General features: G+C 36.5%; 1 protein-coding gene across 1 annotated transcript in view; it reads left to right on the top strand.

Moving 5' to 3' along the window:
* PPFIA2 (PTPRF interacting protein alpha 2) overlaps positions 1-16,387 on the top strand; it is a 509,230-nt gene that overhangs the window by 108,704 nt on the left and 384,139 nt on the right. The gene's annotated exons all lie outside the window — the stretch shown is intronic.

Below are 16,387 nucleotides of genomic sequence, written 5' to 3'. Positions count from 1 at the left end.
AATTGAATTATGTACATACCAGATAATCAGGATTACTTGTATATAAGTAGTTATACAGGTAACTTTTTGGAATAAGTTCTTTACAAACTTTATAGCTATTGCAATAACTAATATAAAAATGTGAACTTGATTCGAGGTGTCATTTGGTCTTTTAAAAAGTTTTAATAATTCATAAAATTCATCCCTATATTGACTCTAAAAATAAGAATGAAAGCTTCATCAGAATATATAAACACCTTACATACTACTAATGTGCTACAACAAAAGTTAAAACATTTTGGAACTTGAGAGTTTATTGTTTCATATAAGTGTATGATTTTGGTTGCAATATACTTTCTTGTTACTGAGGGGAAAAAAATTTTTTTTCAGGCCAATTTTTTCACAGTGTTGATTCTTGATATCAGTTTCTTTCCTACTTTATGTAGGAAACATATGAAAATTTTAGAAGATTATTATTTTTAGACAATAACAAGAGATTGATAGCCTGGTATTGGAACACTGTAGTCTTTTCTGTGATGTCTGATCTCAGAAAACATTCAGTAAAGTAACATTGCTGTGATTTCACGCTTCAGGCACAAACAGAAGTTCATGGAACTATCTCAAGTGATAAAATTCAGTGTATTTCAACAGATAGCCAATGTATAAATTTTTTTTTTTTATCACTGCTTCCTTTTCTCTTAGCTCTGTGAGGTTTAATGTGAAACAGAATACTGTTATCAATTTTTAGCTATACTTCATCTAGGCATCTACCTGAAGTCCATAATTAAATTTAGAAATCACTGAAGTATTAAAGAAAACTAATTGTAGCTTCTTCTCTCCTGCCTTACTGTCATGTATCTCATGATGCTGTCTAATCTGTATCAAATTCCTCCTAAAGTAGGCTACACGACGTATTTAGTCCATTCCTGTCCTTTTAGGTTCATTGTCTGAATTTATGCAGAAAGAAAAATGTATTTTCTTCAGATAGCTGCTTATATTTAGTCCCTGAACCTATTATACTGAAGCATAAGAAAAGATGAAATGCAAGTCAGCCCAGCAAGTATATTTTGACAGGAGTTTTGGCCAGTCCTATATGCAAGTAGTATAGGTCACTGCTCATGTGATGTAATTTCACCCTGCTGTTTTGCATTGTGTTTGTGCATAGCATGCCCCTTTTATTAGAAGAATAAGTCCATTCCCTTTAAAATACCTCCCCTCACTGTTCACTGATTCCTGAAAGAATTCTGCAATTAGAGATAAGTTGGTTTTAAGAGGATTTGTCTCTTGCTCAAAGATAAACAAAATACCTCTCTTCTTCATGTGGCCATAAAACTCTTACCTGCTATTTTCATGTTAAAATAAGTTAATCACATCCTTTCAAGAAGGCAGATTTCAAAACATGGAAGATTGAGTCAGCATTAAAGCCTTGTTATTAAAAGAAGCCACTATAGGCAAAAGGTCTCAGAAAGGAAAGTTGATGTCCTGAAGGCGAACTTAACCAACTTCATTTCCAAGAGCTAAAGTGAAGTGAATATGTGTCTGTGTTTTATACTACACATATTTGTCTTTTCTTTGGACATCATTTATACTATCATAAGGACAGAGGTTCTCTCTTGGCATCTCCTACCATGAAGATGTGTTTATTTTATAACATTTTGTAGAGTAGAAATTCATCACACAAATGTCGGAGTATTTAAGAGCTCAGACAATCTAGGGTGTTAACAGTGTACATATATTTACTGTTTCCCATTGTTAAAGAGATATCCAAAGCATATTACCAAGAGCTATGTAATAAAATCACTTTTTAATATTCTGTATAGCTTATAAAAGTAGTCCAGATATGAAGGTGAAATGGTTATAATGTCTACAGTTGCTTCAGTCATTTAAAACTTTGAATTAAGATACTGTTTTTGCACCCAGATTAGAAAACTGAAAGTCAGATTAAATCATACGTAACCTAAGTGCATTTGAAGTTTCATATTACTTTTTTCTTTCTTTAAAAAGGGTCTTTACAGTAGATTATCTAAATATTATTATTCATTATCTATTTCTAAAGTTATGTATTTTTAATAAATGTTTACAGTGTATTACTAAAGCCATTCTGTGTTGAAATTTTCATTGGTAAGAAATTCAAGGTCTTATAATTTTTGTTCATTGAACAGAGTAATATAAAATGTTGAATGAATGGTCTCTCACAGGAATGCATAGCTGTGGAGTAATAGCTTTACCAATGTAATAGAAATACCAGATACATCTTTAAGTATGAGTGTATTTAAAGCTTGAAAAATTTTCTGTGAATAGCTATAAATGTTATTTCTGAAGCATTAAAAAAGAGAATGTTACATTTTTTCAGATAGCAAGCATATATAAAAATTTTTATCAAATTTGCAAATGTGTTTATACATTTCATATCTGGTAAGAATAAATGTGTGTAAATCTAGGAATTTAGTTTGCATTGATATTTTTAACTCTAAATGTTAAGGAGGTATTTTGAAAATTCCAGTAGCCTCAGTCGTAATTCTAATAATGAAAGGGAGACTGGCTCATTCACTATTTTCAAGGGACAAGTCAAGATGTTTTATAATGGTTTTCTTCTGAAAAGAATTTCAGAAAGTATGGTTTTAAATTCATAAACTAGACAACCATTGTTGCTTCATATAGAACTTACAGATTTTTCTAAGCCACACAGTTCTTAGACAAAATGTCTTCTATCATTGAGAAAAACATTGCCTATCATGTTAACTTAAAATTATCTTTGAAAAATTGTATCAATGATATTTTATATTCTGCATATATTTTTCATTCACAAAAATTAGACCACAGATTAACCTCTAGTGTTAGTACATTGCATATATTCACATATAGACAGAAGTAAACTTTTTAACAGTATAAAATCTGCCTGCAACATGGGAGAGCCAGGTTTGATCCCTGGGTCGGGAAGATCTCCTGAAGAAGGGAATGACTACCCAGTCCTGGATTCTTGGGGCTTCCGTTATAGCTCAGATGGTAAAGAATCTGCCTGCAATGTAGGAGACCCAAGTTCAATCCCTCGGTCAGGAAGATCCCCTGGAGAAGGGAATGGCAATCCACTCCAGTATTCTTGCCTGGAGATTTCCGTGGATAGAGGAGCCTGGCAGGCTACAGTCCATGGGATTGCAAAGAGTCAGACGTGCTGCTGCTGCTGCTAAGTTGCTTCAGTCGTGTCCGACTGTGCGCTAGATGTTTACTTAGATTTTGGAAATACTGTGGGAAGCAATTCACAGTTTCTTTTTTCAGCATCTTATAGTTAAAGAGACAAGTTGGTAAAATAATTACAATGTAATGTAAGTACAGGTTGAAATGAAAGTAAGTAAGACGATCATGTAATCCAAGTTGTGAGTAAGAGGTGGCTGGAGGATCAAAGAAGGCAAATAAAAGAAAACAAAGTCTAGTTGTAGAATGAGTTGAAGCTTGCCAACCGAAAAAAGTTGAGAGTGGAATTTTAAATAAGGAAATATTATATGTGTAAGTGAAACATTAGAGAATAGAGTGGCTAGCGTATGAAATAAGCTGGAGGATGGTAGGTGGTGATAAAATAGAAGGTAAAAGATAACACAGGGCAAGAGGAAGCAATTCCATGGAAAACATTGAGCTCTGTACTAAAGAACATGAGGACCTGTTAAAGTCTTTAAATAGGAGAGTCACTTAATCAGCTCTGTCCTTTAGAAACATTTTTCTGGCTCTACTGAAGAGAGATTTAGAGAAAAGCTGAAGCAAGAAAACCATTTAAAGAGGCTCTTACAGTCATCCCAAGGACAGATGATAAAAATCATCATGGTGACTTTTTTTTTTGGTCTTGTCCTAGTACATTATAAAACTAATTGAGGCAATATCTCAGGGGAAAGTCAACACTTTATTTTGTTAAAACATTAAATTTTTAGTTTGAGCCTATCAATTGACAGTGAGAATGGAGGGGAATAAATTGATTCATGAGCTATTAAGGACTTGATGAACACACAGGAACAGGTGGTTATTTGGAGGGAGGAGAATAAAACTTATTGAAAAGTTCAGGCTGATTTTGAACTTTCTAATTTGGCAATTTAGTGAATAAAGGTACCATACGTAGAGACAAGAATCCTACCAGGTGGAGCATTTCTGGAGAGGGGATACTGAGTTCCGTTTTTGATACATCAAATTGAGGTGTCAGAGTTGGGAATAGATGAATGATTTTGGAATTTAAAGGTCAGATATTATTTATAGTCATTGATTTGAACATGTAGAATAGTTAGAATAGTTGAATAGAATAGAATGTGAAATAGTTGACATATTTGGAGCTGATGAAATCTCTCCAAAAAATGTATTCTTTTTTTTTTAATTAATAACCAAAATTCAACTTTTTTAAAATTTATTTTTAATTGGAGGAAAATTGCTTTACAATGATGTGTTGGTTTCTAGCATACAGCAATTCAAGTCAGTCATAATAATATATTTGTCCCCTGCATCTTGAGCCTTCCTCCCATCCCCCATCCCACCCCTCTAGGTCATCACAGAGTATCAGGCTGGGCTCCCTGTGTTATAGCCCCTTCTCAGAAGTTTTCTGATTTCCACATGGTGGTGTATATATGTCAATGCTTCTTTCTCAAGTCCAACCCTCTCCTTCCCTCACTGTGTCCACAAGTACATTCTCTACATCTGTATCATGATTCCTTCCTTGCAGATCGGTTCATTAGTACTTAAAAATGTATTCTTAATGAGAAGATAAGAGAATTCAGAGAAAGCCCCGAGTAAGAAAAGTATTTAAAGGTCAGAGGAAAGGTAAAGGTAAGAGGAAGAGTATGCTTCAAAAAAAAAAAAAAAAAACAAGGATGATTATAAGGAAAGAATACCAGAAAAAATGAGCAGTTATACATGCCAAGGTCACAAGAGGATGGTGAAAAGGATTTTTAGCAGATTCATGATGTTGAGAGTTCAAGAACACAGTGCCCCCATTGAAATTTAGCAATAAGAGGACAAAGGGTGGTCTGCTATGTAGTTGCTAAATCTTGTCCAACTCTTCTTCTCTTCTTGTCCAACCCCATAGATTGTAGCCACCAGGCCCCCCTGTCCATAGGATTTCCCAAGCAAGAATACTAAAGTGGGTTGCCATATCCTTTTCTAGGGGATCTTTGTGACCCAGGAATCAAATCTCTCTTAATCCTGCATTGGCAGGAGGATTCTTTACTCCTGAGACACCAGGGGAGCCCAAAAGGTGTTCTAGGTGAGAGTAAGTGTAGTGGAGTAATTCAAATAGAATCTAATTCATTTCCAAGGCAGACAATTCAGTATCACGGTAATCCAAGTCTATGCCCCGACCAGTAATGCTGAAGAAGCTGAGGTTGAACGGTTCTATGAAGACTTAAAAGACCTTTTAGAACTAACACCCAAAAAAGATGTCCTTTTCATTATAGGGGACTGGAATGCAAAAGTAGGAAGTCAAGAAACACCTGGAGGAACAGGCAAATTTGGCTTTGGAGTATCGAATGAAGCAGGGCAAAGACTAATAGAGTTTTGCCAAGAAAATGTACTGGTCAGAGCAAACACCCTCTTCCAACAACACAAGAGAATACTCTACATAAGGACATTACCAGATGGTCAACACTGAAATCAGATTGATTATCTTCTTTGCAGCCAAAGATGGAGAAGCTCTACATAGTCAGCAAAAACAAGACCAGGAGCTGACTGTGGCTCAGATCATGAACTCTTTATTGCCAAATTCAGACTTAAATTGAAGAAAGTACGGAAAACCACTGGACCATTCAGGTATGACCTAAATCAAATCCCTTATGATTATACAGTGGAAGTGAATAATAGATTTAAGGGACTAGATCTGATAGAGTGCCTGATGAACTGTGGATGGAAGTTCACGACATTGTACAGGAGACAGAAATCAAGACCATCCCCAAGAAAAAGAAATGCAAAAAGGTAATATGGGTATCTGAGGAGGCCTTACAAATACCTGTGAAAAGAAGAGAAGCGAAAAGCAAATGAGAAAAGGAAAGATAAAGCATCTCAATGCAGAGTTCCAAAGAATAACAAGGAGAAATAAGAAAGCCTTCCTCAGTGATCAGTGCAAAGAAATAGAGGAAAACAAGAGAATGGGAAAGACTAGAGATCTCTTCAAGAAAATTAGAGATACTGAAGGAACATTTCATGCAAAAATGGGCTCAATAAAGGGCAGAAATGGTATGGACCTAACAGAAGCAGAAGATATTAAGAAGAGGTGGCAAGAATACACAGAAGAACTCTACAAAAAAATTTTCATGACCCAGATAATCACAATGGTGTGACCACTCACCTAGAGCTAGACCTCCTGGAATGTGAAGTCAAGTGGGCCTTAGAAAGCATCACTATGAACAAAGCTAGTGGAGGTGATGGAATTCCAGTTGAGCTATTTCAAATCCTAAAAGATGATGCTATGAAAGTGCTGTACTCAATATTTCAGCACATTTGGGAAAGTCAGCAGTGGCCGCAGGACTGGAAAAGGTCTGTTTTCATTCCAATCACAAAGAAAGGCAATGCCAAAGAATGCTCAAACAACTGCACAGTTGCCCTCATCTCACACGCTAGTGAAGTCATGCTCAAAATTCTCCCAGCCAGGCTTCAACAGTATGTGAACCATGAACTTTCAGATGTTCAAGCTGGATTCAGAAAAGGCAGAGGAACCCAAGATCAAATTGCCAACATCCGCTGGATCATTGAAAAAGCAAGAGAGTTCCAGGAAAACATCTATTTCTGCTTTATTGACTATGCCAAAGCCTTTGACTGTGTGGATCACAATAAACTGGAAAATTCTGAAAGAGATGGGAATACCAGCCACCTGACCTGCCTCTTAGGAAGCTTGTATGCAAGTCAGGAAGCAACATTTAGAACTGGACATGGCCAGGTGTGATACATGACGCAGGATGCTTGGGCCTGGTGCACTGTGATGACCCTGAGGGATGATTTGGGGAGGGAAGAGGGAGGGGGCATTAGGATGGGAACACATGTACACCTGTGGCAGATTCATGTCAATGTATGGCAAAACCAATACAATATTGTAAAGTAAAAAAAAAAAAGTACTGGACATGGAACAGCAGACTGGTTCCAAATAGGAAAAGGAGTACGTCAAGGCTGTATATTGTCACCCTGCTTATTTAAGTTCTATGCAGAGTACATCATGAGAAACGCTGGGCTGGAAGAAGCACAAGCTGGAATCAAGATAGCCGGGAGAAATATTGATAACCTCAGATATGCAGATGACACCACCCTTATGGAGGAAAGTGAAGAACTAAAGATCCTCTTGATGAAAGTGAAAGAGGAGAGTGAAAAAGTTAGCTTAAAGCTCAACATTCAGGAAATCAAGATCATGGTATCCGGTCCCATCACTTCATGAGAAGTAGATGGGGAACCAGTGGCTGACTTTATTTTGGGGGCTCCAAAATCACTGCAGATGGTAACTGCAGCCATGAAATGAAAAGATGCTTACTCCTTGGAAGGAAAGTTATGACCAAACTAGACAGCATATTCAAAAGCAGAGATATTTCTTTGTTAACAAAAGTCCATCTAGTCAAGACTGTGATTTTTCCAGCAGTCATGTGTGAATGTGAGAGTTGAACTATAAAGAAAGCTCAGTACCAAATTATCGATGCTTTTGAACTGTGGTCCTGGACAAGACTCTTGAGAGTCCCTTGGACTGCAAGGGGATCCAACCAGTCCATCCTAAAGGAGATCAGTCCTGGGTGTTCTTTGGAAGGACTGTTGTTGAAACTTAAACTCCAATACTTTGGCCTTCTGATGCAAATTTCTGACTCATTTGAAAAGACCCTGATGCTGGGAAAGATTGAGGGCAGGAGGAGAAGGGGACGACCAAGGATGAGATGGCTGGATGGCATCACTGATTGATGCACATGAGTTTGAGTGAACTCTGGGAGTTGGTGATGGACAGGGAGGCCTGGCGTGCTGCGGTTCATGAGGTCGCAAAGAGTCGGACACAACTGAGCAAGTGAACTGAACTGAACAATAGGAAGATAAGAATTAGATTCTGCTGTTAAGGAAATAATTGCGAAGAGTTTAATTATGAAGGAAGTGAAAGAAATAATAGCCAACATTAGAGGTGAGCTTGAGAAATTGTTTTAAGCAGAGAAAATTTGAGTGTGTTGAAACCTATGGAAAGCTCATAGAAAGCTAAAAGAATTTACTGAGGCAAGAGAAATTAATAGGTCACTGGATGAAGCTGAATAAGATGGACTTCAGGGCATGTTATATAGAAAGAGCATTATCAGTTCAAATGTGAAATAAGGGTAGAAAAAATTATGGAAACTGATGCAAACATTTTGGGGGGGAGGGGGCACTCTTATAAAGCTGAGATAGTTTCCATTGAATGGCTTCTATTTTCCCCACAAAATAAAAAAGAGCTAATTAGCTGACAGTGGTGGGGAGACGATGAGTTAAGATAGCTCAAGAACATATAGAAGATATATTTAGCCTTTATGGATTGCAGAAGAACTGTGCAAACCATAGGTGGATTAGTGGAAAGTGTTAGGGTCTACTTGTTGTAGGTAGTGAATTTGTACTGGTTATAAATGTGTAAATAAAGCTGTGTTTGCTTTTGCTTCAACAGTGTTCTGTAGCTCAAGTATGGGACAGGGGAATGCCTGCAGTCATTTTGATTTCAGGTTGTTGTTCTGACAGGCAATTACTGTGGAAGACCAATGAAGCAAGGTAATTGAAAACATTAGCAAGAATATCATAAAGTCTAAGCTGAGTAAGAATTGCAGTGAATATAGGAAAGGATCTCAATAAGTTGAAAAACCAGTACAGTGAGTGTAAGATGTTACAAGAGAGTAGGATGCTTGATTTAAGCAGTATAAGACCAAACATTCCCAGGTGCTGGTAAGATCCAGGTTGTGGTCATGGAAACAGATGAAGTATAGAGGGCATGAAGTTCATTGGAACTGATGACATCAAGGAAATGAGAAGCCAGATTGATGGATTATTTATGTGGACCCTGCAATCTTTTCTACCCATATTTACTCCCTTGAAAATCCTAACCTATTTTACAGTTTAAGTGCCATCTAGACACTAATTGAGTAATTTACATCTCTAGACTGATCACGTCCCTGAACTTCAGACTTGTATAATCCAACTAAATATTTGACATACCTATATTTACATCCAATAGAAACTTAAAGCATAATGGATTAAAAACTGAGCTTCTGGTCTTCTCTGCCAGTTTCCACAAATCTGCATTTTACCCCTAAAAATTAATGTCTATTAATTAGAGTCATCCTGTAGGTTTGTCTTCATAATTTATTCATAATTTAACCAAAAATTTTCACCACCCCTATGAAATTATTGCCCTGGTCTGAATCACCATACTTTCTCATATATCCTTTCTCAACGAACCAAGCAGGATAAATTTCTTAGAATATGTCAACTCGTGTCACATTAGGGCTTAAATCGTGGTTGGCTTCCCATCAAAATAAAATCCCCAAAGCCCATGGAGTGGTTTCTAAGACCCTTCATGACTTCTTTCCTTACGATGTCTCTAGGAACTGAAGTCGTAGCTTCCTTTCCATAGTTTATTCCACTTTGATGGCACTAACAATTTTCTAGCCCTTTACAAGGTCATGCTGTTGCCATTATTCCTTCTGCTTACCGTGATGTTTCCACAGATACCTGCTGGGCCTACTCCCTCACTTTCTGATTCTTTTCTCTGCTTTTATGTGCTTATTGTTTGTTTTCTTGCTGGGAGAAATATCAATAACCTCAGATATGCAGATGACACCACCCTTATGGCAGAAAGTGAGGAGGAACTAAAGAGGCTCTTGATGAAAGTAAAAGAGGAGAGTGAAAAAGTTGGCTTAAAGCTCAACATTCAGAAAATGAAGATCATGGCATCCGGTCCCATCACTTCATGGGAAATAGATGGGGAAACAGTAGAAACAGTGTCGGACTTTATTTTGGGGGGCTCCAAAATCACTGCAGATGCTGACTGCAGCCATGAAATTAAAAGACACTTACTCCTTGGAAGAAAAGTTATGACCAACCTAGATAGCATATTGAAAAGCAGAGACATTACTTTGCCAACAAAGGTCTGTCTAGTCAAGGCTATGGTTTTTCCAGTGGTCATGTATGGATGTGAGAGTTGGACTGTGAAGAAAGCTGAGCGCCGAAGAATTGATGCTTTTGAACTGTGGTGTTGGAGAAGACTCTTGAGAGTCCCTTGGACTGCAAGGAGATCCCACCAGTCCATGCTAAAGGAGATCAGTCCTGGGTGTTCATTGGAGGGACTGATGTTGAAGCTGAAACCCCAGTACTTTGGCCACCTCATGCGAAGAGTTGACTCATTGGAAAAGACCCTGATACTGGGATGGATTGGGGACAGGAGGAGAAGGGGACTAGGACTCAAGGGTAACTTCCAATATTGACCACTGGGAAACAATAGCAATGCCAAAGCATAAGGATACATTTGGATACTGAATATCTTATTTGTCTCATTTAATATCACTAAATATAATCCTTTTGAAAGCAGAAATTTCTGTCTGGTTTGTAACTATACACTCCAATGAAGAAATGAATGAAGAAGAATCTAGTAGGTCTTCAGACAGAATTAATGTGAACCAGTTATTGAAAAATTTCAATAAATAAGAGAGTAAAAGAAAAGAAATGGAACTTTCATTGTTGGTTTAAAGTTATACTTAGGGCCTTGGAACATAGTATCCTTGGTGGTAAGTATTTCCACATTGTATGGAGTGGTGCTAGACATACTCACCACACATGCCTGCTCAGTCACTAAGTCATATCCGACTCTTCGTGACCCCATAGACTGTAGCCCACCAGGCTCCTCTGTCCATAGCATTTCCCAGGCAAGAATGCTGGAGTGTAGGTTGCCATTACTTTCCCCAGATTTTCCTGACCCAAGGATGTAACCCAGGTCTCCTGCTTTGTAGGCAGTTTCTTTACCACTGAGCCACCAGGAAGACCATATTCACCATAGACTTGTTAATTAATAATTGCAGTAATGTCAGTACTATTACTGTGAATCACCAACTTTAGCCTCTCTAAGTGGTGACCAGACAGGACTTATTAGCAGAATTTCACCTGGTAAGAACTGGTGCAGAGTTTTAACTCTCCTGATGAAGAGAAGAGTGTCTTCTCCTAAGCCAAATGAGAATGGACCCAGAGCAATGACTTGTGGAAGGAAGCAGTGCTATCTCCGTTTAGATATTTATTTAGCAGGTACATCAGCAGGCAATTCCATGGGATAAGGCAAGGGGAAAAAAAATTAATGTGTATCCCTTAGAGTTCAGAGATACACATAACAACTGAATCAGATGTTTGCTTCCTCTATGCAGATATGGATAAGGGATAGGAAAGAAAGGAGTCAATAACTTCATTTTAATTATTTAATTTATTAATATTTTAGCTAGTCAAAATAGGTACTTAAGCTATTAGTGTCATAAATATGTAGCAACAATAATGAAAGTTCATATGCAGGGATTTTATCATGAGAGAAATGTAATGCTTAGTGTAAATGATACCAGAAGATTTACATGTTAGGTATTTTCCTGTTTATTAATGCTTTATTGATTAGACCAATTTAAATATATGTATTTCAACACTAATGAATTAGAGGGTACTTTTGAACATGGTTTCCTGTATTCAAAAATTTGAATCATCTTAAATATGAAAAGGAGCAAAAAAGATATGAATTATAGACTAACATCCAAAGGTTGCATTAGAATAACACTGAATGTGGAGGCATTTTTTTGAGATCTCTCAGAACAGTGCTTCAGTGGTATTTTAATAGGATCAGAGACATTTTAGAAATGGTTTTTCTATTACAGGTGAAGTTATATGAGAAGCTGAGAGTAATAAAACAACTTATTAAAAATAAGGATCATGTAACTTGCTATAACTTTCTAATCGATCTATAAAAATAAAGATATAGTACTTGAAATTTAGGCAAAAGGGGGCAATATGATATATTAAGCAAAAGCAATATGTTAATGAAAAAGGACATAGTAAAATAAATTAGGAAATTGCATTATTGCAAAGATATATTATCTTTGTTAATAATAAAACATCAAACTATATATTAATATATACTCAGTTTTCTGATCATATAAAGTTTAATATGAATCATTTTCATTTACTTATCTTTGTTCCTTAAAAGCTACATAATAATTCTGTCAAAAATAGTAATATAATTTCAATTATAGATATTGTACATATGTTATTTTCCTAGTTGCTTTTCTCTTTCTCTTTATTTTTATTATACATGGATTTATTTATATATGCATATGTGTATATATACATACATATCAATATATATATTTATATATATACATTTTAATATATATTTCACCCTACAAAAAATGGGATCTTTTTTTAGTTTCTTGACTAAACAAAGGGCTGGTTTCTAATTAGACTGTTCTTATCCAACATAATAAAATGGAACTATTTTTATTCTTGATCAAAGATGCTTATAATTTAGGATGTTTATCTGAAAAGACAGATGGATGAATACAGCTTTATACATGTAACTGCTCATTAAAATGTGAAAAATATAAAATAAAAATAAAGTTTTATTTAGGAAACATATTTGTAATGCCTATTATGTGTGTAATACTATTCTGGGTACTTGAGAAGAAATGAAAGATACCAATTAAGCTCTATAGATTTTTGTACTTTAACTGGTTAGCAGTTGTTTCTTTTTAAAACATGATTGATAAGTATAAAAATGGTACATAGACAAATAATTGCTTTTCTTTTAAATGGAAAGAACCATGGTAAGTGTGTTTGGGGGGATTTTATTTTTATTTTTTGTAAGACTTATTTTGAGAGGTAAATGTTGAACCAAATCTTGAAGATCTAATTTGCATTTAATTAAAACCTTTATTTTGGATGGAAGGAATTAAGAGTCTGTCTTTCTCTTGTATCCAAAAATAGTTCAATTCTAAAGACTTCAGCAACTCATAAAACTTACTACTGCAACTTATATACAGTATATCAGTTTAAATGTAATTACCGAAGCTTAGAATATAAGATTTAAGGGGTCTGGGGTATTTTTAAAGTATATATGTTTTTATTTTTTAGGAAACCTCAGACACCCTCCTTGTGCCTGTGCAGCTTAATGGCTAAACACCTGTTCAGCCTCAATGAGACTAGGCTTTGGGCCAAGGGTTGTTTGACTATTCTCTAATAGAAGAGTCATGACTGCAAACAGTGAAAGTGAAAGTCACTAGGTCGCATCTGACTCTTTGTAACCTCATGGACTGTAGTCCATGGAATTCTGTAGGCCAGAATACTGGAGTGGGTAGCCTTTCCCTTCTCCAGGGGATCTTCCCAAGCCAGGAATCAAATTGGGGTTTCCTGCATTACAGGTGGATTCTTTACCAACTGAGGTATCAGGGAAGCCCATGACTGCACACACCTGGCTTTCTTAAAAGGAGGTATTGTGGGCCATTCCGGATAACCTGAGACAATAGGATTTGCACAGATTTAGGGCTGCTGCTGCTGCTTTCCCAGGGATCCCAGTGAGGTGATACTCCACCTCCTCTGGCAAATGAGAAAGGAGCTCGTTTTCTGAGGATTTGCCCTTTTCTACCATTCAGTGCATTTCAGTTCAGTCACTCAGTCATGTCCGACTTTGCAACCCCATGAATCGCAGCACCCCAGGCCTCCCTGTCCATCACCAACTCCCAGAGTTCAGTCAGACTCACATCCATCGAGTCAGTGATGCGATCCACCCATCTCATCCTCTGTGGTCCCCTTCTCCTCCTGCCCCCAATCCCTCCCAGCATCAGGGTCTTTTCCAATAAGTCAACCCTTTGCATGAGGTGGCCAAATTATTGGAGTTTCAGCTTCAAAATCAGTCCTTCCAATGAATACCCAGGACTGATCTCCTTTAGAATAGACTGGTGGAATCTCCTTGCAGTCCAAGGGACTCTCAAGAGTCTTCTCCAACACCACAGTTCAAAAGCATCATTCTTCGGCGCTCAGCTTTCTTCACAGTCCAACTCTCACATCCATACATGACCACGGGAAAACCATAGCCTTGACTAGATGGACTTTTGTTGGCAAAGTAATGTCTCTGCTTTTGAATATACTGTCTAGGTTGGTCATAACTTTCTTTCCAAGGAGTAAGAATCTTTTAATTTCATGGCTGCAGTTACCATCTGCAGTGATTTTGGAGCCCCCCAAAAGAAAATCTGACACTGTTTCCACCGTTTCCCCATCTATTTCCCATGAAATGATAAGACCAGATGCCATAAGCTTCGTTTTCTGAATGTTGAGCTTTAAGCCAACGTTCTCACTCTCCTCTTTCACTTTTATCAAGAGGCTCTTTAGTTCCTCTTCAGTGTCTGCCATAAGGGTGATGTCATCTGCATATCTGAAATTATTGATATTTCTCCTGGCAATCTTGATTCCAGCTGTGCTTCTTCCAGCCCAGCGTTTCTCATGATGTACTCTGCATATAAGTTAAATAAGCAGGTTGACAATATTTCTACCATTCGTATTCAACAAAACTTAGCAGGGTTAGAAACTGAAAACTCTGTGGCTCCCCTTTTTCCTCATTGGGCTTCCAGAGGAGGTAGCATAAGGCTTCCTTGTCCTCTGGTCCTGTCTAGGAACTTGTGCCTCTACGTGAAAGAATACTCATCTGGAAGGAAAGCAACTTACTCTAGCTACTTCCCAGTAAAGACTGTCTTTTTCAAATGAACACACAGGGAAACATGAATAAGCAAAATGTAAATGCTGAAATTACATGCATATGCTTATTTTTCACTTAACAGTTGTAACCACCAAAGGCACTTTAAAAAGGAATCTGATTTTATGTTCATAATCAAGTTAATATTATACAGAATTCTTACTTTTCAAATAAAATATGTGTTGTGTTAAGAATATCACATAGTAGGAATCTGCCTCAGAGATGTTATGATAGGCTATTAAATTGTTTTTGTAAAGATATTTGAAGGTATTGATATATAATTATAAAGTTATAAGTATTATGGGGGGCAGGGGAATGGACTTCCCTGATAGCTCAGCTGGTAAAGAATCCGCCTGCAATGCAGGAGACCCCAGTTCGATTCCTGGGTCAGGAAGGTCTGCTAGAGAAGGGATAGGTTACCCACTCCACTATTTCTGGGCTTCCCTTGTGGCTCACCTGGTAAAGAATCTGCCCACAATTTGGGAGACCTGGGTTCCATCCCTGGGTTGGGAAGATCCCCTGAGGAAGGGAAAGGCTACCCGCTCCAGTATTCTGGCCTGAAGAATTTCATGGACTTTCCAGTCCTTGGGTTCACAAAGAGTCGGACACAACTGAGCAACTTTCACTTTCACTTCATAGGAAAAATAGAAGAGTTATAATATTAAAAATTTAATATTTGGTCAAAAACATTCATCAAGCTTCCCTGAAATTTGCAAAATTATCTTTTGGCTACATAATACATTCTCCAGATGTTCTTTTGTTTTACTCATAGGAACATTTTATATTCTTATAGGAGTATGGTGGAAACTTTTGTGGTAATGCTAATTTTTCTCCTATTTATCCTTTTCTTCATCATAGATTAAAATGAGTAATCCACAACTGACTATTTTTTCTTCTATGAACAACATTTTTTGCAAAAAAAAAGAATTAAAAATTTGAGTATTCATATCTAGAAACACTAAGTTTCTTTAAATTCATATGACCATTTTCTAAAAGGCCAGATAATTCATTAAACTTTGATATTACAAACAAGATCATTATTCTAACTTTTAAGTAAATGTATGTAAGTAATAACATTAAATATAAGTGAAAAATAGTCAATGTGAAATAAAGATTGTCAGAAAAAAATTTTTCAACTATATGTAGTTTGTAAAAGAATTCTAAAATATGGAAATGAAAGTTGAAACCAAAATAATAGAAAAGGCATACCGTAAAAACTAGATAACAAAATAAAGCAGGTATAACTACATTAATACCAGAAAATGTAGTCTTTTATAAAGAAATACTAACTATAAAAAGAGAAACTTAGCTATAAAAGAAAAAATGGAATACCAGATAGATAGAAATTTTAAATGTTTATGTACATGGTAACAAACACATAAAATATATGGAAAAAAAAGTTAGCAGAAATAAAAGGAGAATAAAAATGTCCTCTGTCATGGTGGAACATTTCAATAATTCTTTCAATACCTGACTGAACAAGAAGATAAAAACTGTAAAGATAATGACAATTTGAGCAATGTGATAAACTTTTCCTCAGTAATGTAAAAAGAATCTTGCATTTTATTTCCCCAAACTGAACAAATATGCTGCTGCTGCTATGTCACTTCTGAATGAAGTCTGATACTGTTTCCACTGTTTCCCCATCTATTTGCTCACAAAAGCTATCAAAAGCAATGTGAATTAGATTTGTGG

Source organism: Budorcas taxicolor, chromosome 5 (assembly GCF_023091745.1).
Source record: "Budorcas taxicolor isolate Tak-1 chromosome 5, Takin1.1, whole genome shotgun sequence".
NCBI lineage: Eukaryota > Metazoa > Chordata > Mammalia > Artiodactyla > Bovidae > Budorcas > Budorcas taxicolor.
Note: the sequence above shows the minus strand (reverse complement) of the source record. Positions and strands in the feature narration are given on the sequence as shown.